Here is a 23,504-nt window from a genome sequence, read left to right on the forward strand (position 1 = left end):
AGTATGAGAAAGAAATTAAACGTTCATCAGAGGAAGATAAATTAAATATAGTAGTATAGAATACTATCCTACTGGAGAGGACAGTGAGTAATTATAAGAAAAAGTATTCCAAATATAAAATTAGGTCATCAAAAATTTAAGAGATGGCTAATTTCCAGTATACCTCCGAGTGTGAGAATATGTAAATTCTTATACACAGCTGGTGAAATCAAATGTGGGTAGTGCTTCTTCCTAGAGCCATTTAGCAACTTGTTATCCAAGGTATGTATTATGTTTGGATTAGCAATTCCATGAAGGACTCTATCTTAGACAAATATGCTTTCAAACATTAAGAGGTTCAAGGATAATGATGCCCCTTTGCAGTACTGTCTATAATATTATAAAACTGGAAATAAGTCTAAATGACCTTCAGCAGAGAAATAATTAAGTAATGCAACAATATATTAGAACGCAAAGCAGTTGTTAAACAGAGTACAGTACATCTTTATGTTGCTATTTAAAAATTAACACAAATATCCTTCAGTTAAAACACAAATTAAAAAAAAAAACTTAAAAAACCCCACAAATTACAAAACAACATATCTAACATTTCATTTATATAAAACTCACAAAAAACAAACACAATGTAAAATAAAAGTGGGGCCAGCACTGTGGCACAGCAGGTAAAGTTGCCACCTGTGACACCGGCATCCCATATAGGTGCCAGTTCAAGTCCCAGTTGCTCCACTTCTGATCCAGCTCCCTGCTAATGAACCTGGAAAAAGCAGTGAATGATGGCCATCCTTGGGCCCCTGCACCCATGTGTGAGATTCAGATGAAGCTTTTGGCTCCTGGCTTCGGCCCGGCCTAGCCCCAACCTTTGCAGACATTTGGGGAGTAAACCAGTGGATAGAAGATACCCCCCCTTTCCCTCTCTAAGTAAATCTTAAAAAATAAATAAAAGCTCCCTCCATCTTCTACAAACACATACATATAAGTTTTCTATATTTTCCCACTTCTACCATAGCTATAGTTACTTAAAGATGAAACTTATTGCAGGTAAGCAAAGAAATACAAGACTCCAACATCCCAGGCACATTACTGTGATAGCCCAAAGTATAGAAACAACTAACAACATTCTGAGGCCTCTACTTTCTGGTGATGAACTCAATTCATACATTTATTTCAGTAACAATACCAAAATGTAATATACATTAAGAAACTGTAAAGACAAAATCATGAATAATACAGCACTGAAATGGAGTCTCACTGTAATACCCAAGTGATCGTTTCAATAATGGAAGTTTATGGACACTAGTTGTTGAATTACTTGAAGGAAAAGAACACATATGAGGGCACTTCAAAAAGTTTGCAGAAATTAAAATATAAATGCAGGGGTTGGCGCTGTGGCGCAGCGGGTAAAGATGTCACCTGCAGTACCAGCATTCTACATAAGTGCTGGTTCTAGTACTGGCTGCTCCATTTTGGATTCAGCTCCCTGCTAATGCACTTGGGAAAGCAGCGGAAGATGGCCCAAGTGTTTGGATCCCCACACCCACATGGGAGACTCGGATGAGGCTCCTGGCTACTGGCTACTGGCTTCTGCCTGGCCCAGCCTTGGCCATGAACCAGTGGGCGGACAATCTCTCTCTAACTCTGTCTTTCCAATAAAAACAGACAGACAAATAATGTTATAATGAATGATGAAGGGTGATAGAGTTAAAATATTGTCATTAAGAAAATGATTTATTTAAAATAGAAGATAATGCAGATTTTTCCATAAACTATTGAAGATCACACACATATCATATATAGGAACTAGCAGTATTATTTCTACACAGAGGGTTTAATATATAAATGGCAAAAATAATGTAAGAAACAAATTTTTTTAACATAAAAACTCAGTTGATTCAGATGATAACGGGTGACAACTTGTTTTGGGGTTTTCAAACCAGTTATCAACTTTGAGAGGTGGTGAGTTGGTAAGAATTTTTCTATTTGATATATGCAGCAAGGTTAAAGCTATCAAGTAGAGGCAAATAATATCCTTAAAGCACAAACGAAAAATATTCCCATATGCAACATAAACAATAGGGGATGAATTAAACATCCAAAGTGATTCTTAAAGTTAGGATCTTAGCATAACTGGATAGTATCATTGTCGACTTTTAAAAATAGGCAATAAAACTGACACTGACTTGAGACTAGGATGAAAAATAAAGAAAATGATCACTGCAGAATATAAAAAATGGAATAAGAAGACAGCTATTGTAATACAAGTATCAGTCAGTTGAGAAGTCAGGAACAAGGGAGAAATATGGGCTGAAAGTTCTCTTCTGTTTTTTGCTAACCCTCTCCCCATTACACACACACACACACACACAAACTTCACTGAGGGCAATTTTGGACACTTAATTACTCCCACAGAGGAGGTGCTTTTTTAGATCTTCTTTTTGAAAATGACAAAGAACTGAGAATTACACAGTACATTTCTGGCAGTAAACCTGCAGAGACGGTTGCTTGGAGCTGCTACACCCAAACACTGAGCTTCTCAGCAAACAGGGCCTGCTGTGGCCCATAAACTACTCTCTATGGAGGGCCCCGCTGGGAGACCCGCATGTTCTGTAACTCGGTGCCAGCACTCCTTTCAATACTCCAAAGGTTCACTTGCAACTCTGCATAAATTGCCAGTTTCTTTTGGCTCCAGAGACAGCTTCACCTGCAGGGTTTCATTTTTCTGTTTGACACCTTAATGTTGATTTTCCTATATTCTACAAAAGAGACCTCTCCAGCGCTTCTCACACAATTACACAATCACTCCATTGTAACTCAGAAGAGGATTAATGATTGGGTTTTATTTGATTGTAGCTTTGATTAATCCTGACTTTGTTTAATTTGTGACCTTTGCTGGAATCCCAAGGGCTGGGAATTAGAAAATGCACACTGTACCACTGTGCTCTGTGTGGTTTGAGCTTGCCAATTTATTTCATGCCTCATTAGCCACAAAAGCTATGAAATTTTAGTCCAAAAACAGCTCCACATTTTTTCAGGGTATGGGTACAAAATTTTATATGAGCTTTTCATTTTGATTTAAATATGGTAAGCCAATAATTAAGTTTATTCTGGTTATGCCAGTAGGGTTCTCACTCCAATTGGCAGGTATCTCAGAAAATACCAAATCCAGACAAGTCGTATCACGATGCAGCTGTCCTGATTTCTCAAGGTTCAGAATTAGTTTTTCTGAATAGCTTTAAAAATCTGATTTTTTTAAAAAAACTCCCAAATTACAATATTCTTGGATAGATTTTTTTCTTTGAAATTAAACCAAAATCCAGAGCAATGAATTTACTGCAGTTTGTGTTAAACCTTAAAGATCTCCCATCTCACATCATGGAAAAGGTGCTATAATTTTTGATTATATAATATTAGAGAATCAGGTCTCTATAACTTTTTTTGTATAAATAACTTTAAAATTTTATTTAAGGCTCTATAACATTTTATAAATAATTTGTAATACACATAGGCTATATAAAAACTTTGCCTTTTCAAATTCCCAGAATCCACTAATTACTTATGAGAAACTACAGAAGACTTTTTATAAGATATTCAAGTCTGCTAGGTCATTAACTGAAGAGTCCATCAATGTAAAGAGCCAAGCAATTACACATACACGTGTACACTGCTTTGCTGATTTTTCTGACATAGGTGAGGTTCAAATCTCAACATATGATCTGATGACTTAAGTTCTGCCCCTTTTAAAATTTTATTTATTTATTTGAAAGGCAGACTGCAGACAGAGAGCACTATCTTTTTCATATCATTTCCAGTTCTGGTTTTGGTAAAGTGAGGCTCATATGTAAAGACATTTGAAAGAAATTTTGGACTAAAACATTTTTATATTTATAAAAATTCCCTCAAAATTCATTAATTGTCTTACTTTGATCAAATTCAACAACAGCAATCTTCTAGTGAGTAGGAGTTTTACAAAAATATTTTATTCCTACGTCACTGATTTCATATAGTAGTTACACAATTATAATGTCAAGAATAACTGAAACAAGTCTGGAAACAAACATAACTTTTAGCAGTAACACAACTCAACAAGTTAACGAGATATGCATGGTGTATTCAAGAGTAACCTAATAGCTTTTCCAGCATGGTATAGGCATCAATCAGTACGTTAAAAGAGAGAAAACAAAGTCTCAATTAATCTGGCAAGTAGGTAAAGGGTTAAGTGAAGGTTGGTCAAAAGATAGCGCTCAGTTGGCCTAAAACTGCCCATTAGCTTTAAAACGCATTGAAACCGTGGATTCATAGTTCTAGGGGTGACATGACTGTTAGCTTTGTAAAGTACTGAGTAGTAAGAGTGAGCTTGATTCACTCTACTGTCTTCCTGCAAATTCAATCACACTATCTCTTGCCTCTCTTCTCTCTCTTTGATGAACCAAGTCTACGATGTAAATAAATTGAGTATTTTATAGGCAGAACAGCACCAGGAAAGGATTAAGTCTGGGAAGTGGCACAGTTTCATGTTTTAAAATATTGTAGAACAGCTTTGGAGGCATGGTGTTTACAACTAAAACCCAGTGAAGAAAGAAAAGAAGCAAAAGTTTGTTATGGCACTAGGCCATCAAGCAAGTTTCATGTGGAAACACTTTACTGAGGCTTCACTATAGGTAAACCATACAAGACCAAAAGAGACCAACTAAAGCAAAAGATAAACAAATGAACAAAACATCCACAACAAATTTTATTTTAAAAAGTCACATAACTGGGGTCAGGGTTGTGGTGTAGCAAGTAAAGCCGCCACCTGTGACACCAGGATCCCATTTGAGCATGGGTTTGAGTCCTGGCTGTTCCCTTCTGATCCAGGTCCCTGCTAATGTGCCTGGGAAAACAGTGGAAGATGGCCCAAGTGTTTGGGCCCCTGTACCCACATGGGAGACCCAGAGGAAGCTCCTGGTTCCTGGCTCCAGTGGATGGAATCTCTCTCTCTCTCTCTGTCCTTTGTAACTTTCAAATAAATAAATCTTAAAGTCACATATCTGTATTTAATTTAAAATGGTTGTCATTATTTTAATATGAGGATGCTTCAAAAAGTTCATGAAAAATAAAAGGAAAGGACAATTTTGTTGAAAAATTTTGAAATCTATGCACAAAAAGGGTCTTCAAAAAGTTAATGGGAAAATGCTTAGCATGAAAAAACTGTATATGGATCTCAAAACATTTTTGCACAAAAATAAATTTCTCTTTCATTCCATTTTCCATGAACTTTCTGAAGTATTCTCATACAATGTAGGAAAAAAACCATACTAAATGCTCATGGTTTAGAATATCTTTAGAAAGTTAAAGGTTTGACAGTAAATTTATTTCTTAGAAAGCTGCATGCAGTTTAATTACTATAGGAAAAGAAAAAATTGGCTGGAGTTTAAAGATCAATTTACTAGCTCAATAAATGTGCACTTTTCTAATGTTTCAGCAGGAAAAGTTCCTTGAAGTAGAACTACAAGGTCGAAAATTTTGTAATTTTTAAAAACTAATGATAAACACACCCAACTGCCCTGCAGAAGGCTTTATCATGTTAGACTATCTCATGTGCATGATAGTACTTGTTTCTTTATGTTCTTTTTATTTAAAGATTTATTTACTTATTTTGAAAGTCAGAATTACAGAGAGAGAGAGAAAGAGAAAAAGAGAGAAAGAGAGAGAGAAAGAGAGAGAGAGAGAGAGAATATGAATCTTCCATCTGCTACTTTATTCCACAGATGGCTGCAATGCCCAGGACTGGGCCAGACCACAGTCAGAAGCCAGGAGCTTCATCCAGGTCTTCCATGTGGGTAGCAAGGGCCCAAGCACTTGGGCCATCCTTCATTGCTTTTCCCAGGTGATTAGCAGGGAGCTGGATCAGAAGTGGAATAGCCAGGACGGGAACCAGAACCCATATGGGATGCTGACATAGGCAGCAGTTTTACTTGCTATGCCACAATGCTGAATCGTCTATTTTCTTAATGGTACTCGGTATTCTATCTCTGGTACTATGTTATTTCTGAAAGATATCTTTAATTTTCTTTTGTAATAAGTGAGGGTTCATAGATTCTTTTAGTTTCATTGGCCATTTACATGCACATTTTTGAGTTGCTTGCCTATATTCTTTGCCCACTTTTTAAAAATCAGAGCCAATGTTCTCATTTCACAGGTAAGAAACAAAGGCCCTACAGAGATTAAACAACATCTTCAATCTCTACAGAGAAAATCACCTCCTGGAATTAAAATCTGGCTGTCCTTTCCATCTTTCTAATATGCTCTCTAGGAAGTACTGCTGATGTAGACAGGCAATAGGATAGCAGGTCATTAAGGCAGAATCAGCATATCCTCCAGCCAATCACCACCACCACCATCACAAAAAAGGAGACAACAACAAAAGATTTTTTAAACAGAATTTTGTACTTCTGAAAAGAAATTAAGTCATCGGCAGGGGGCCAGCATTATGGCATAACAGGTTAAGCCAATGCCTGAGACACAGGCATCCAATATGGGTACTGGTTTGAGTGCCAGCTGCTCCACTTCTGATCCAGCTTCCTACTAATGGTCTGGGAAGAGCAACAGAAGATGGCTCAAGTGTTTGGGCCCCAGATGAAGCTTCTGGCTCCTGGCTCCTACCTGGCCCAGCACTGGTTGCTGCGGCCATTTGAGGAATGAACCAGCAGATGGACAATCTCTCTCTTTCTCTCTCTCTCTCCGTAGCTCTGCCTTTCAAATAAATAAGATAAAACTTAAAAAAAATTTTTTTTTGACAGGCAGAGTCAGAGAGAAAGAGAGAGAGACAAAGAGAAAGGTCTTCCTTCTCCGTTGGTTCACCCAAATGGCCGCTATGGCTAGCATGCTGTGCTAATCCAAAGCCAAGAGCCAGGTGCTTCCTCTTGGTCTCCCATGCCAGTGCAGGGCCCAGGCACTTGAACCATCCTCCACTGTCTTCCCTGGCCACAGCAGAGAGCTGGACTGGAAGAGGAGCAACCGGGACAGAATCTGGCACCCCAACCGGGACTAGAACCCGGGGTACTGGTGGTGGAGGATTAGCCAAGTGAGCTGTGGTGCTGGCCTAAAAAAATTTTTTTTAAAAAGTCATGGGTAAAGTCAGAATTTTTGAATCTTTATATATATTGCTCAATTTTTTATAATGCTTGACTTACAGCTGGGAGGTAATTAGCCTCTTTTTTGTGGTGAGTGCCTTTAAAGGTCTGATTGTGGTCTTGTAATTTTTGTAGAGTCTGATAAGCTAGGCAATATGGAACTATGTTTCCTAACAGGAAAGTCATGGCAGGCACGCCTAGTTGCCAGTTCAATATCCATTCCACCCTCAACTGCATAGTCACTGCCCACCTAAAAAAACACAGGATTTTCTAGGCTCCTCTGCAGTGGGTAGCAGTAGGGTAGCCCATGAGAAAAAGAGGAAATCTGGTGGATGAGTCTTTGATGTGATAATTACTTTGACAACAGAGTTAGATCAGCTGGCACACACCTTTCTCCTCTTGTCTTTCTTTTTGGTCTGGATGATGCATGCAAGGTCTCTATGCACAACCATTCTGCAAGCATGAGAAGCAAAGCCACATGCTAAAGATAGTGGAATCTAAAACCCCCTGGTATCATGGAATCACTATAGTTACTAACTGCGTAACTATACTTCTGGTTAGGTAAGAAAATCCTTACTCTGTTAACATTTTATTACACTTCTCAAAAAGAGATTTATTTAATTTATTTGAAAGACAGAGTAACAGAGAGGAGAGGTGGGAGAGACAGAAAGATCCACCTGCTGGTTCACTCCCTAATGGCTATTGCAATAGGAGCGCTGATGAGATTTTCATTGAAAATGCTCCAAGACAGTCCTAAATGACACCAAATTCACTTGTCTAGTGTAATAATCGAGAGAAATCATGTTCGTATTTTGATGTCAGACAACCTAGAATTGAGAGAAGAGTTATGAAGACAAGTTACACTTATCTGGGGATAACATATGACAAATGTGAAAATAAAAGTGGCTATATCAGAAACAGAAAGAGACTTTCAAAGTGAAACTTTTAAAAACAAACTCAATTCATATGAAAAGATCAACCAGCTCATAAACATGGTGGGTGATTCAAGCCTAAAAATAAATGTTATTTCACAGAGGGAATTGTCTTACAAATGAGTAAAGAATTAACTAAGTCAATATATTAAATGTTTATAAATAGAAAAATTGTTTTACTTCTCTGAGAGACAAATAAATTGTCAGAGTCACTGTCACCAGCAGTGGATTAGGAGGTCAGGAGCAAACATTTCCTTTTGTCTGTGGCAATGGTTTTGGTTGCTTAAGGCTACAGGGAAAGTCAAGGCATCAAAGGGCAGTCAGCAGTACCAGTTTCAGAGCAAAAACTCCCTGTGGGGTATGTGGTCACACCTGTAATCAGAGATCCACCAGGCATGCTACCTAACTGCTGAGTATTACAAAACTTGAACTTGGTTATGGACCTCCTGTATCCGTATAACATGTTCCCTCTGTTAGGGTGAAGTTTTTATTATCTGTTTCCAGCCTCGCTTCCTTGTGAGTTATCTGACTGGCAGGTCTTGAAGAGATAAATGTGCATAGTTCAGTCCCTTCTGATCTCCTCTCTTTAGATCCAGCTCCCTATGCAGAAGGTCCATCCTGTTTTGCTCTCTAAGACAAGTAGTAAGAAGCCTGCAGTATTCAGCCACGCTAGTGGGTAGATCTAATTCAGGAGAGAAATACTAGCAGGACCAGTTGGTTTTTTCATTTTGTGCATGTTGAGCAGCATAAATCGCTTCAATTTTTCACTAAAATTTCATTTTAAGACAACTGAATTCTGAAATTCAATTGTTCTTTTGTTCTTTATCTGCTGCTAATCTGCAACACTGAAATCCAAGGGAAATTTGTTTATGAAGTACTCACTATTATTCATGCAAAATACTCCTAAGGAAGAAACAGAATCTCAACAACAAAAATATCAGAATTCAGCAGCCACTGACTCTCCTCACCTGTGTTCCATCAGAGGCAATTTACTGCCCTACCCTAAGAACAACACTATTTTTTAGATAATGAAATAAGATCATACAAATACATAATGACCAAACACAAAGATGACTTTGGGATTTATTTTCTGGTATTTTGTACCATATTGTCAGCATTCAGCTGGGATTTAGAATGAATCAAAGCTACTACTATTCACAGTACATTACATGTACAACAGAGCGCAAGATACCATAATATTTTCATTTAGTACTTTTTATTATCCTACAGTTCAGTTCAACTCTAGTCAATGAAATACACAGAAGTTTCTAATTGAAAGTCTATAATACTGCTTTAAAAAGCTAAGATGGAGGAGGAATACCATGGAGACATACATTCTCGGACTTAAAAACCAAGCAAAAATTGCCCAATTTTAAAGAAAAAATCTGGGGCAGAATAAAACACTCATCAGCTTACTTAAACAGTGAATGCTCTGGTACTAGTTAGAAATAAAAAGAAAACACAGCTTTGGTACCTTCTTATACTTTAAAAGTGAAAACAAAAAATATATTTATCAGCAGGATGCAACGGAGATATACCCAAAGCTAAAAGTAGAAGAAAAAAAAAAAAAAAAAAACAGCTACTACAGAGAAACTTCTTCAGACCAGTGGCATTCCAGAGCTATCTGTACAGAGATTTCACTGAAAACCCACCATCTATAATCTCAACTTCTAAACAGCAAAGACTTTACCTGCCATGATGAGAGGACGCCAAGTATTCTATACAATACCACAAAGTTGGAATGAATGAAGGTACATGCTGACTCACCCCAGGATGGAATCACAAAAAACTTATTTTAGGGAACATTTATTAAACTTTACAATTCCTTTCTGTATTGGTCCAAAGTCTAGTGATTTGATTAGCTATCTTCAGGGTGAAAAATGATTTTTCTTTCAAGAAAACAGCAGAACCTGACACCAAATCTTATTTGTTAAAATGTCATCTTCTTAGTGATACAAAGATGGTACCTTGTGAGCACTGGGCACCGGCTTGCTATCAACAGTCTCTATGGCTGCTCTAGCTCTGAAGCCCAGCAGCACTGCTGCCTAGAATGGTGGGAATTTGACCACAGCATCTCATACAAAACTTCTCAACTACAACCATGCCAAACATTTCTGTTGTTTGCATGTGGTATGTATATGAAAGTTTATGCATATTGAGTAATTGTTTAGATATAATTATATATTTATATACATAATTGGAATAATAATAACATGAGTAATTAACATACTCTTAGTTAGCAAAGACCTAAGTGGAGCATGGATATATGTCTTGGTCAAGAAACATTCTGACTAGACCTTCCTTCAGTATCTGGAATTTACTGACAGTTTTGCACCATATTATCTTATGACAAGAGGGTGTCATTTCTAGCAAGTGTCATGACCCCTAGGCCAAAACAAATACCTAATAGTTCCTAACATTTCTAGCAACACTTAATCCATCTGCTGGTATCTTACAATTGAAGTACGAAGGGTTTAGCTATTTACCAAAAAAATAAAGATAAAATAAATACAAAATCAGACCCAGAAATAAAAAGAAATGTCCTCTAGAACAATTTTAAATGGAGAGATTTGGAAATTCACAGGTACAGCGTGCCTCTTTTATCTTTTTTGGAAAATCAGTGACTGAAAGAGGTTTACTCATCCAGTTTCTACTTCAATATTAACGGGTTGAGCCATTAGCACACAGAACAGGCCCCTTTAATACCACCTGGTCTTCTTCCCAGCAGTGAGCTCCACTCCTGGGCTGTCATGGCTCATTTAAATAGTACAGTGTGCTCTCTCTGTAAGTCTGCTCCTAGAGTTTACAAAGTCTAAGATATAATGAGATACAAAGGCGTTTATCACGAGGTAGAATGGAGCTCTGAGCCAAAGCAACGGGAGCTCACTATCATGAGCAGGCTGAGAACAGAAAGATTTTCTTTTCCCTCTCCCAAGTATATTGGAAAAATAAACTATTCCATAAGATACACATAAAGTTTGGGTAAAGGCAAAGGTTTTAAGCAGAACTAACTCCTACAGAAACTTGGAGAACAAAGTGACATTTCAGGAATAGAGATGAGCAGTAAGAAAATCTTTCAACATGGTTTTCTGTTGCCTTTTCCAAAAAAATTGTGGTTCAACAGAATTCTAATTTACTCTACCACATAAGCAATGAGTATTTTTTGCAAAAAATACTCTGTCTAAAAAGTAGCATTCAAAATCCTTGTCATGGATTTTGAAGACTTCAGGAAGAAAAAAAAATATATAAAAACAATGGCTGATAAAAATTAGGAGAGAAAAAAAGAGCAAAAAACTTAGGAGATTGACAATAAATTTAAATTACAACTTACACTTCTAATAACTATTGAGAACTCAACAAAAAAGGGTCCTCCCCTCTTGCTCTAAACTCAAAATTATGACAGGGCCTCAAAAAGTTTGTGGAAAAATGAAATTAAAAGATAATGCAAGGGGCAGGTGTTGTGGTACAAACTACCACTCAGGACACCTCCATCCCTCATCAGTGTATTGGTTCCTCTCCTGGCTGCTCTGCTTCCAATCCAGCTTCCTGCTAATGCATCCTGGAGGGAAAATATGATGGCTCAAGTGCTTGGCATCATGCCACCCACATGGGAGACCTGGACTGAGTTCTGGGCTCCAGGTTTTGGCTGGCTCAGTCCTGGCTATTGGTGCATTTAGGAATTAAGCCAGCAGAAGGAAGAATTCTCTCTTTCTGTAAGTCTGCCTTTCAAGTAGATGAAAATAAACATTGTTTAAAAAAGATAATGTGGGCCGGCGCCGCGGCTCACTAGGCTAATCCTCCACCTTGCGGCGCCAGCCCACCGGGTTCTAGTCCTGGTTGGGGCACCGATCCTGTCCCGGTTGCCCCTCTTCCAGGCCAGCTCTCTGCTGTGGCCAGGGAGTGCAGTGGAGGATGGCCCAGGTCCTTGGGCCCTGCACCCCATGGGAGACCAGGATAGGCACCTGGCTCCTGCCATCGGATCAGCGCGGTGCGCCGGCCGCAGCGCGCCAACCGCGGCGGCCATTGGAGGGTGAACCAACGGCAAAAGGAAGACCTTTCTCTCTGTCTCTCTCTCACTGTCTACTCTGCCTGTCAAAAATAAAATAAAAAATAAATAAATAAAATAAAATTTAAAAAATAAATAAATAAAAAAAAGATAATGTGAATTTTCCCTCAACTTTTTGAAGCCCCCTCAAAGGCATCAGGCATAAACCAGAAGTACTAATAATGAAGAATTCAAAGTCAGAGCATGGGTGAGAGTTTAAGTAGAAATAACTCACGGAGGATAAAAGCTGGGTAATGAGCCTTAACCAGAGATGAGATTCTGGAATTCAGACGCAATGGGACAAAGAACTAAAATTAAAGTAAGTCACAACGGTTGGCTCCATATGTAAAAACAGAAAATTTCAGAAAAATGCTTCCTAAGGGCTGGTGCTGTGGTACAGCTGGGCAAACCACTGCCTGCGATGCCCGCATCCCATATAGGCACCAGTTTGCATCCCTGCTGCTCCACTACCAATTCAGCTCTCTGCTAATGGCCTGGTGAAAGCAGCAGAAGATGGCTCTGCTCTTCTTGGGGCCCTGATACCCACGTGGGAGACTGGGATGAAGCTCCTGGACCCGGGATTTGCCTTGGCTTGGCCCTGGCTGTTGTGGCCACTCTAGGAGTGAACCAGCAGATGAAGGCTTCTCTTCTCTGCCTTTCCCTCTCTCTATGTAACTCTGACTTTTAAGTAAATAAATAAATCAAGAAAGAAATAGAAAAAAGAAAAAGAGAGAGAGAGAGAGAGAAAGGGAGGAGGGAAAAAGATGGAAGGAACAGAAGGGAGAAAGAGAAAGTTAAGAGAGAGAGAGGGGTGCTGTCCATCAAACCAAGGAAACAGCACAGACTCTAGGACTAGAGATGTGAAAAGAGTCACTCCTGAGAAATCACTGGTACACAAGAGTTGCACAAAATCCACCCCCCCCCCCGCCACACACACTCAGATTAAAAACAAAACTGTTCCAAAGCCAGTGAACGTATTGGGTCCCCACAGAGACAAGTTCGAAAGCTGCCCTGAGGAAATGGGTCTCCCAAGGAAAGCAGCACCACAGAAAATGAGCTCATAATCAGAGGTTACTAACCATATGTGAAGACAAATCCTCAGCAGGGAAAATTAAGAGACTTCATATTGTGAAAACAAGAAATAACAGAACGATGTAAAAGTGTCTTTAAATAAGTATAACAAACTTTCCCTAATAAAATGCCATGCATCAAACTCTACAGATTAATCACTATCTTCTTTCTCCTTTCCAATAAATTTATGATGCCTAAAGTATACAGAAAGACTGCAATTACAAGGCGATTATGGAAGACTCTATTGGCCACCTAACCAACAGCCACAGTCCCACTTCCCACTTTCAATTTTTTTTCACATATCTACTGCTTCCACAGTGTGACTCAAAGACACAAGACCTCAGAGTGGGGCTGGTGCTGTGGCATCCCATAGGGGTGCCGGTTATAGTCCTGGTTGCTTCTCTTCCAGTCCAGCTCTCTGCTATGGCCTGGGATAGCAGTAGAAGACAGCCCAAGTCCTTGGGCCCCTGCACCCGCATGGGAGACCAAGAAGAAGCACCTGGCTCCTGACTTCGGATTGGTACAGCACCGGCCGTTGCGGCCATTTGGGGGGTGAACCAATGGAAGGAAGACCTTTCTCTGTCTCTCCCTCTCACTGTCTCTAACTCCACCTTTCAAATAAATAAATAAAATCTTTAAAAAACAAAAAGACCTCAGAGGAAGGTATTAATGAATCTAAACCAAAAATCCCACTTTTGCTTCCCAATAACTTGGCATGCGACTCATGCTGACAAAAAGACACGGAGTAGAAGATGCTGGAGGAGGCAGGAGAGGAGGACTTCTTCAGATTTTTTTCTTTTTAAGAAAGAGATTTGAGAAACACCACATGAGTATAAAATAATCCCACAGCTTAATGTCCCACACCTGATCAGTGGATAGTTTTTAAAATCTCTTCTGTAGTTTCATTTATGCCTCTCGTGCTTTCCTCTGATACACTACGTTTTCTCATCAGAAAGTAGTAACATAGAGAAATCAACACTAAATACATCTCCCCATCCCACCACATCCAAATAACACATACTTTAAAAAAGAAAGGCTCAGGAAACCAAAATATTTTTATAATATCAAGAAAACTCCAGGGGGCTGGTGCTATCACGCAGGGGGTTAAAGCCCTGACCTGCAGCACCACCATCCCAAATGGGCGCCAGTTTAAGTCCCAGCTATTCTACTTCCGATCCAGCTCCCTGATAATTTGCCTAGGAAAGCAGCAAAAGATGGACTGCACTCACGTGGGAGACCCGGAAGAAGCTCCTGGTTCCTGGCTTTGGATAGGCTCAGCTCCGCCATTATGGCCATTTGGGGAGTGAACGAGGGGACGGGAAGACCTCTCTGTGTCTCTACCTCTCTCTATAACTCTTTCAAATAAATAAATTTTAAAAATAAAAACAAAAACAGATTGCTGTTAAAAAACCAACAAAACAAACAAAAAAGAAAACCCCCTATATCAAACCTTGTATATAGCTAATGAGATTCCTAGAGAAAAATTTGCATCTTTTTACCATGACTAAAAATATTCATTTCAGGCAAGTTGGAAAAAATTGGATTGATGAATGTAAATAGGGAGTCAATTAACAACATAAGTAAAACGAACACAAAATAGAGTAAAAAATATAGCTTCTTAAAAAATATAAAGTAGAAAAACCTGCAACACTGAACAAAGAGAGTTTCAACATGTAGTTATGAGAAAAGGGCATAATTTAGAACCAATTAAAATGCACTCACTCATCAGAAATAGTATCATTGAGCAAGTGAGAAATAAAATGCTACTGTAGTAAGCCACTGAAAATCTGGAGTTATATTAAATGTAGTTTGTGCTACTAATAAAATTAGTAAAGGTGCAATAGAATATCAATAGAAAAATTTTAAAAATAGTCCTCCTTGGGATTGGCACTGTGGCACAGCAGGTTGAGGCCATGGCCTGAAGCACTAGCATCCCATGTGGGCACCGGTTCTGGTCCTGGCTGCTCCTCTTCCAATCCAGCTCTCTGTTATGGCCTGGGAAAGCAGTGGAGGATGGCCCAGGTGCTTGGGCCCCTGCACCCATGTGGGAGACCCAGAGGAAGCTCCTGGCTCCTGGCTTTGCATCAGCTCAGCTCTGGCCGTTGCAGCCATTTGGGAGTGAACCAGAGGATGGAGAACCTCTCTCTCTATCTCTGCCTCTCTCTGTAACTCTGTCTTTCAAATAAATAAGATAAAAACTCTTTTTTAAAAAAGCCCTTCTTCTATATATCAAAAAAACTTAAGAGAATTTAACAGAAAAAATGTCATTCATGACAGCAGCAAATGAGGTGAAAGGAATAAATCTAAGGAAACTATGTAAGAACTATCTTGAGAAAAATGTACAATATCTAAGTTAGGATGATAAAGAACTTTGGTTGATTTTGAGAATTTACTTTTTTTTAATAAAAAATTATTTTATCTATTTGAAAGGCAGAATCAGAAAAAGAGAGAGGAAAAGACACAGAAGAAATGTTCCATCTGTTGGTTCACTCCACAAATGGCCCAAACGGCCAGGACTGGGCCAGACTGAAGCCAGGAGCCAGGACTTTCTTCTGGGTTTCCTACATGGGTACAGGGGCCCAAGCACTTGGGCCATCTTCCGTTGCTTTCCCAGGAGCAACAGCAGGGAGCTGGACCAGAGGTGGAGCAGCAGGACCTAAACCAGCACCCATATGGGATGACGGCACTGCAGGCAGTGGTTTTTACCTGCCATGCCACAGCACCAGTCCTGATTTTGTGAATTTTCTGTATTATCTGTTTTTTTTTATTTCCTGATTTCTGTCATGCTTATTACTTCTTTGTATTTACTGTGCTTCATTTTCTAATTTCTTAGTGTAGAAATCCAGACCACTGGGGCTGGAGCCGTGGCTCACTTGGTTAATCCTCTGCCTGTGGTAAAGGCATCCCATATAGGCGCTGGGTTCTAGTCCCGGCTGCTCCTCTTCCAGTCCAGCTCTATGCTGTGGCCCAGGAGGGCAGTGAAGGATGGCCCAGGTGCTTGGGCCCTACACCCGCATGGGAGACCAGGAGAAGCACCTGGCTCCTGGCTTTGGATCGGTACAGCTCTGGCCGAAGCGGCCATTTAGGGGGTGAACCAATGGAAGGAAGACCTTTCTCTCTGTCTCTCTCTCACTGTCTATCTGTCAAAAAAAAAAAAAAAAAAAGAAAGAAAGAAATCCAGACCACTGACTTTAAACTTTTATCCTTTTCCAATAAGAGGATGTACAGAGCAAGACACTCTAAGCATTATTTGAGAGTGAAACACAAAATTTTACATGTGAATTTTTGTTTTCAACCAGTTCAAAATAATTTTTCATATTCCTTATGACTTCTCTGAGCCATGGTACTTAGAATTACGTTATTTCCAAACATTTGAGGGATTTACTAAATATCTGTTTTTTGACTTCTAACTTAATTCCACTGTGGTTAGAGAACTCTGACATACTGCAGTCTTCTGAAATCGACTGAGGTTTGCTTTTGTGGCCCAGCATTTACTGGTGAACATACCAGAGCTCTTGAGACAGTATTCTTCAGTTGTTGGAGATAATGTTTTTTAAGTATTAAATTTGTCAAGTTGATAGTTCTCATATTTGCTATATGTTTACTGATTTTTTTTGTTTACTAATTCTATCAATTTCTGAGAAATAAAGTTAAATTCTTCATTGATGATCAATGAGTACAGATTTGTCTGTCTCCCCCTTAGTTCATGTCAGTTTCCTCTTCATAAATTTTGAAGTCATGTTATTAAGTACATACATATAAAGAACTGGTATGTCTTTCCTTTTTCTTTTTTAAAAGATTTATTTATTTATTTGAAAGTCAGAGTTACACAGAGAGAGGAGAGGCAGAGAGGTCTTCCATCTATCTGCTGGTTCACTCCCCAATTGGCTGCAAAGGCTGGGGTTGCGCCAATCCGAAGCCAGGAGCCAGGAGCCTCTTCCAGATCTCCCACGAGGGTGCAGGGGCCCAAGGACTTGGGTCAACGTCTACTGCTTTCCTGGGCCATAGCAGAGAGCTGGATGAGAAGTGGAGTAGCTGGATCTTGAACCAGCGCCCATATGGGATGCCGGCACTGCAGGCGGCGGCTTTACCTGCTACGCCACAGCGCTGGCCCCTGGTATGTCTTTCTGATGAACTGTCCCCTTTATCTTAGGAGATCCTTTGTTAATGTCTGGGAATACCCTTTGCCTGGAAGTCTTTGTCTGGTATTAAGGAGTCACATCGGGATTCTGAACAATTACTGTTTCTAAAGTCTACTGTTTTCTGCTCATTTTAGTCTACGTTTATTAGCATGTACACCTCTGTAGACGGCATATAGTAGGTCTTTGCTTCTTTTAAAAAATCCATTCTAATAATCTCTGTTCTTTAATTGCAATGATTAGTCTGTTGGATTCTGCTATAAGTACCGGTTGGCTGACTTTGTCTTTTATCTATTCATACTTCTTTGTTCCTCTGTTGTTACTTTCTTATCTTTTTCTTCTGGGTAAGTAAACTAATTTTTAGCATTAAATTTTATTTCTTCTGTTGGTACTTCACTTTTTAAAAATTTTTGTCCTAATTTTGGTAGCTGCTCAATAGCTAATAGGCATCTTGATTTATCAAAGTCCTTTAGCTTAGAAATTGTCTCATTTCAAATATATTTGACAAGCTCTATTTCAGAAATGTAACACCCTTATTAGAGTACAGAAAATCTCTGACTTTAATGGTTCAACTTAGAATTTTTGACTTTATGATGACACAAAAGTCATACACATTCAGTAGAAACCATACTTTGAATTTTGACCTATTTCCCAGCTCTCCAGATGCGATACAATACTCTCTCATGATGCTGGGCAGTGGCAGCAAGCCAGCTTCCAGTCAGCCGTAAGATCCCAAGGGAAAACAAGTACTACTGTACACTGTACTGAGTTGCTCAGCTACAATGATCAACAGATATGTTGTATTAAACGCATTTGAATCTTAACACTACTTTCAATTCACAAATTGGTTTATCAGGTACATAACTCTATTACGAGTAGAGGAGTAAAATATAATTCTACCCCTAATCTTATAAACTATTGCTGTCCTATCTTTTTTTTTTTTTTTTTTTTTTTTTTTTTTTTTTTTTTACAGGCAGAGTGGACAGTGAGAGAGAGAGACAGAGAGAAAGGTCCTCCCTTTTCCTGTTGGTTCACCCTCCAATGGCCGCTGCGGCCGGCGCATCACGCTGATCCGAAGCCAGGAGCCAGGCGCTTCTCCTGGTCTCCCATGTGGGTGCAGGGCCCAAGGACTATGGGCCATCCTCCACTGCCTTCCCGAGCCACAGCAGAGAGCTGGCCTGGAAGAGGGGCAACCGGGACAGAATCCGGCGCCCCAACCGGGACTAGAACCCGGTGTGCCGGCGCCGCAAGGTGGAGGATTAGCCTGTTAAGCCACGGTGCCGGCCACTATCTTGCACTTTTACACACATTATAAAGTGCATCTAACAATGTTATTTTTACTTTAAATGCTCTGTTGTTTTTTAAGAAAATTATGAGGAAAAAAATATGACTTCTATAGATTTATATTCCTAATTCATCTACAGTAATATCTGGTATTCTTCATTCCTCCGTGAGATTCAAGCTCCCATATAGTTTCATCTCCCTTAGCTTGAAGAACACCTATTAGAATTTCTTAGAGAGTGTGTTTCCTAGAGATAGTTTCTTTTTCCTCCTGAAAATATATATAACTCTAGTTTATAATGGATACTGACCTTTGGACACGGAATTTTAGGCTGACAATATTTTTTTCCAGATTTTGAAACAAATTCCATCTTCTTCAGACTTCCAGTGTTTTTGATAAGAATGTTGCTATCTCAGCCAGAGCTGTGGTATAGCAGGTAAAGCCACCACCTGCTGTGCCAGCATCCCATATGGGCACCAGTTTGAGTCCCAGCTGCTCCACTTTCGATCCAGCTCTCTGCTATGGCCAAGGATAGCAGCAGAAGATGGCCCAGATCCTTGGTCCCCTGCACCCGAGTGGTAGACCCAGAAGAAGCTCCTGGCTCCTGGCTTCAGATTGGCACATCTCTGGCTGTCAGCCATCTGGAGAGTGAACCAGTGGATGGAAGACCCCCCGCCCCCCCCCCCCCCCGCCTCTGCTACTACCTCTCTGTAACTCTGCCTTTCAAATAAATAATTTTTTTAAAAAAAAGAATGTTGCTATCATGGTTTCCTTTTAAGTAATATTCCCTTTCTCTGGATGTTTTTTCTCTCTGTATATTTTGTTTTCAGCAACAGAATTATAATATTTCTAACTGTAGTTTTCTTTGTATTTATTCTGATTGGTTTTACTAAGCTTCAAGGATATATAAGTCAAAGATTTATGCATGCGTCTAAATAAAATTAAAGAAGTATTGTGTGGCCATAATTTTACCAAACATTTTTTATGCTCCATTCTTTTTTTTTTTAAGATTTTTTATTTCTTTATTTGAAAGTTGGAGATACACACAGAGAGAAGGAGAAGTAGAGGCAGAGAAAGAGGGAGGGAGGGAGGGAGGGAGAGAGAGATCTTCCATCCACTGGTTCACTCCCCAATGGCCGCAAGGTCTGGAGCTGTGTCAATCCGAAGCCAGGAGCAAGGAGCTTCCTCTGGGTCTCCCACATGGGTGCAGGGACCCAAGGACTTGGGCTATCTTCTACTGCTTTCCTAGGCCATAGCAGGGAGCTGGATCAGAAGTGGAGCAGCTAGGACTTGAATCGGCACCCACATGGGATGCCAGCACTGCAGGCGGCAGCTTTACCAACTATGCTACAGTGCCAGCCCCAATGCCCCATTCTTATTCTTTTGTCTTGCTATTGTTCCATTTATATACAAAGGATCTTCCAAAAGTTCCTGAATAATTTATAATTTGAAAAGATTTTTTCTACCAAGATAATGTTTTAATTCTATGAACTTTTTAAAAAAAGATTTTATTTATTTACTTGAGGAAGAGTTACAGACAGCAAATGACAGAGAAACAACTTCCACCCACTGGTTCACTCCCCAAATGGCCACAACAGCTGGAGTTGGGCCAATCTGAAGCCAGGGGCTTCTTCCAGGTCTCCCATGTGGGTGCAGGAGCTTAAGCACTTGGACCATCCTTTGCTGCTTTCCCAGGCCATAAGCAGAGAGCTGGATCAGAAGAGGAGCAACTGGGACATTAACCAGTGCACATATGGAATTCTGGTGTGAATGGCGGAGGCTTAGCCTACTACACCCCAGTACCACCTCCTCTATGAAATTTTTCTAAAAAAAAAGATTTATTTATTTCAAATTCAAGAGTAACAAAAAGAGAGGAAGAAGCAGAGTGTGAGAGATCTTCTATCTACTGGTTTACTCCCCAAGTGGCTGAAACCGCTAGGGCTAGAAGCTAGGAGCTTCATCTGGGTCTCTCACGTGGATGCAGGGGCCCAAGCACTTGGGCCATCTTCCACTGCTATTCCAGTTGGATTAGAAAGGAGCTGGATCAGGAAGTGGAATAGCTGGGACTTGAACCAGCACCCTTGTGGGATCTGGTGCTGCAGGCAGAGACTTAACCCTCTAGGTCACAGTGCCAGCCCCTGCCTGAATACTTTCTGATAGCTATTTTGTACAGCTGTCTTAATTCCAAGCATATTCTACTTTTCTCTCACAAAAAGGAAAGGACTTTTTAAATGTCAGAATTCAGATTATGGTATGAGATTCTTCTTAGGTACATATGAAAATTTATTTTCCATTGGTGGGAAGTCAGACCTTTCTTGATCCAAAAACCATCTCATGAATCTATAATTTAACGCACAGAGGTTTGGGTTTCTCTGCCAGACTTACTAACCTCACAGGAAAACCAGGAGGAAGGCAAGTGTGAAGAGCCAGCACTGCTGCCACTAGTGCAGCCATGCCTAAGACCAGAGAAGACCCAGGCCACTGGGCTGCCACCCCAACTTTCCTCCCTCCTCCCCACCAGCAATCTGTATCCTCAGACTGGTTCCAACAGTCTGTGGAAACATGGCAAAGGGCTAGGACGTTCATGATGGGCAGAGACATGTCTCACCCCAGGATGTTAAAAGGCGTGTTGGAAACTGACTCTGAAGTGGCACCCAGATGAGAATGCTGAGAATAAATAAATGAAGAAAAATCCTAACAAGCAGCTGAGGCATAGGAGTTGTTAATCAAATGAAGAAAACAGGACATGTAGGACAAACATGGCCAAGGAGGATGGTGGAAGAGCCAGTGGAAAGAATCCACTTTCACTTGACTTCTTTGAAGACCCAGTTGAGGACATGTTAGGGAGACAGAAGGGTCCCAGAGAAGGCAGAAACTGCGATTCAGAGTTGTCTGTCTCTGCCTTGAGGGGATGTCCATCTTCTAGAGGTAGCTTTTCTTCTTTTGATACAAGACTTTATTTGGGTTACTAGATCATGGGGGCCTCACTTCACTCTCTTCCACATCACTTGGTGGTTGTAGGATGGGCAACATCAAATCTACATCAACTTCTACTAAGATAGTTAGTGGCAGAAAAATCCCTACAAAGTGAATTGTTGACAACAATAAAGAGTAGAGGATGCTCTTGTGGAGAACACCCGTGGAGAGGCCAGTACACCCTACTGCCCAGCCAGCAGGCACTCAACAAAGCCACATCCGACCTCTGCTCAGACATGTGCTGTACTGCATCTGTGAGTAGGTGGATGAACAGGACAGATTGAGGGTTCCAGGCAGCTGGGACCCCTCCATGTGCTCAACAGGGTTCAAAGAAGGTGGTAAGCAAAGTCTGAAGCAGACACAGGAGTTAAAGAAGTTGACCAAACAGCATTAGCAGTTGGACCTTCCTTTGCACTGTGCACAAGCTGTGGTAGTGTACAAGGCCATAGTCACTGAGCAAATTACAGACATGTGACCAAAGACTGGTGAGATTAGGGATGTCAGAGGGCAGGGACTGGTGATCACAGGTGGTCAGATCAACATTTAGAACAGAGCATCAGCTTCGTTTCTTCCTCGCACTAAATCCGCTTGCAACTGTTAAATCACTATACAAATTATTAGGATCTTCAAAGTTTTAGAAGTATAATAACAAATAGATAGCTAACTTAGTATACTCTTACGAAAGGCATCTTATAGATACATTTTCCCAATAGTGACATAGTGTTTGAAATTAGAATGTAATTAATACAGTGTAATTAAAGATAACATTCACATGCAATCATAGTTGCCAGGACAGCTTTTCTTCAGAACAATCCAGCCTCAAACACTGGAAAGCCATTATGAGCCACTTTAGATTAAAAAAATCATTCGTTAGATTTATTGTTATAGATTAATCTTCTCCATGTAGACCAAATTTGACCATAAGCATTGTTTGACTTTTGCTAAATCCCATATTTTCTCTGGACCCATAGTTCTCCTTTTAAGGAAAAATAATGTTGTTAAACAATACCATCTCTAGTTTCCAGAGGTTAAGAATAAGCTGGGGAAAAAAAAAACTAGTTAGTTACACACACATATGCAAAATGACCATATATTGAACAAGTAGAATGAAATAAATATTTCAGTTTGGTTCCTTGAAAAATTTTGTATTATGGCCAGACTCTGCCACTTCTTTTCATTGTTTCACGTGTGTGACACACTGCTTTTTAGCCATGAATTCTGGTGTTGCCTTAACTCCTTCCCTGCATGCTCCCTCTGAGGAACATTTCCTTTCCTTTTTAAGGTAAGAATCTGTTTCTTCATACTGCTTTTTCCTCTGTCCTCCTGGGAGTGAGGGCATTACAAAAAGCTTTGACATGATTTTAAATGCCAGAAATTTTTAATCTAGCAGTGTTGAAACTATGAACTTTTTGGTGCAATCTATGTAGCAAAGCTACAAGTTTACAGGCCAGAAACAAGTATAATCTGTGTTTTTTAAAATTAAAGAAGAGTTTGCTTTGTTTATTTGGTTGTGGTAGGGAAGTAGAACAGATGGCTGGGTGGAAAGCAAATTAACATTTAATGCTTATTGTGGAAAATGCAATCTTAAATGCATAATGTATTTTAAATGCTACCTACATAAATAAAATCTAAATGTTGTCTAGTTAAAAGAGAAAACAGGCTTCTAAATATGTGTGTCTAGTAATTCAAGAAATTCTAATGTTTTTCCTTTTGTACCTGTGTGCTAATAACTAATTTTTCCAATCACAATTCTTTATTTTTAAAGCTCCCAATGAATATAGCAACTTATTCAATCCTTTTAGTTTCACTCTTTGAACAACTTATATCTAATTGCTTAAAAAATCATATTACAAAGTCAAATTGTTACATTAAAAACTCTCCGTGGGTGGGCATTTAGCTTAGTGGTTAAGACTCTGGTCACGGGCCAGTGCCATGGCATAGTGGGTAAAG

At 39.7% G+C, this 23,504-nt stretch overlaps 1 protein-coding gene and 1 pseudogene across 6 annotated transcripts in view; both read right to left on the minus strand.

Annotated features, from left to right (window-relative positions):
• LOC133762562 (recombining binding protein suppressor of hairless-like) overlaps positions 1-7,561 on the minus strand; it is a 70,022-nt pseudogene extending 62,461 nt beyond the window's left edge.
• The window catches only part of ERC1 (ELKS/RAB6-interacting/CAST family member 1), a 539,472-nt gene that overhangs the window by 220,042 nt on the left and 295,926 nt on the right, over positions 1-23,504 (minus strand). The gene's annotated exons all lie outside the window — the stretch shown is intronic.

The sequence above is a fragment of the Lepus europaeus genome, chromosome 6 (assembly GCF_033115175.1).
Source record: "Lepus europaeus isolate LE1 chromosome 6, mLepTim1.pri, whole genome shotgun sequence".
NCBI lineage: Eukaryota > Metazoa > Chordata > Mammalia > Lagomorpha > Leporidae > Lepus > Lepus europaeus.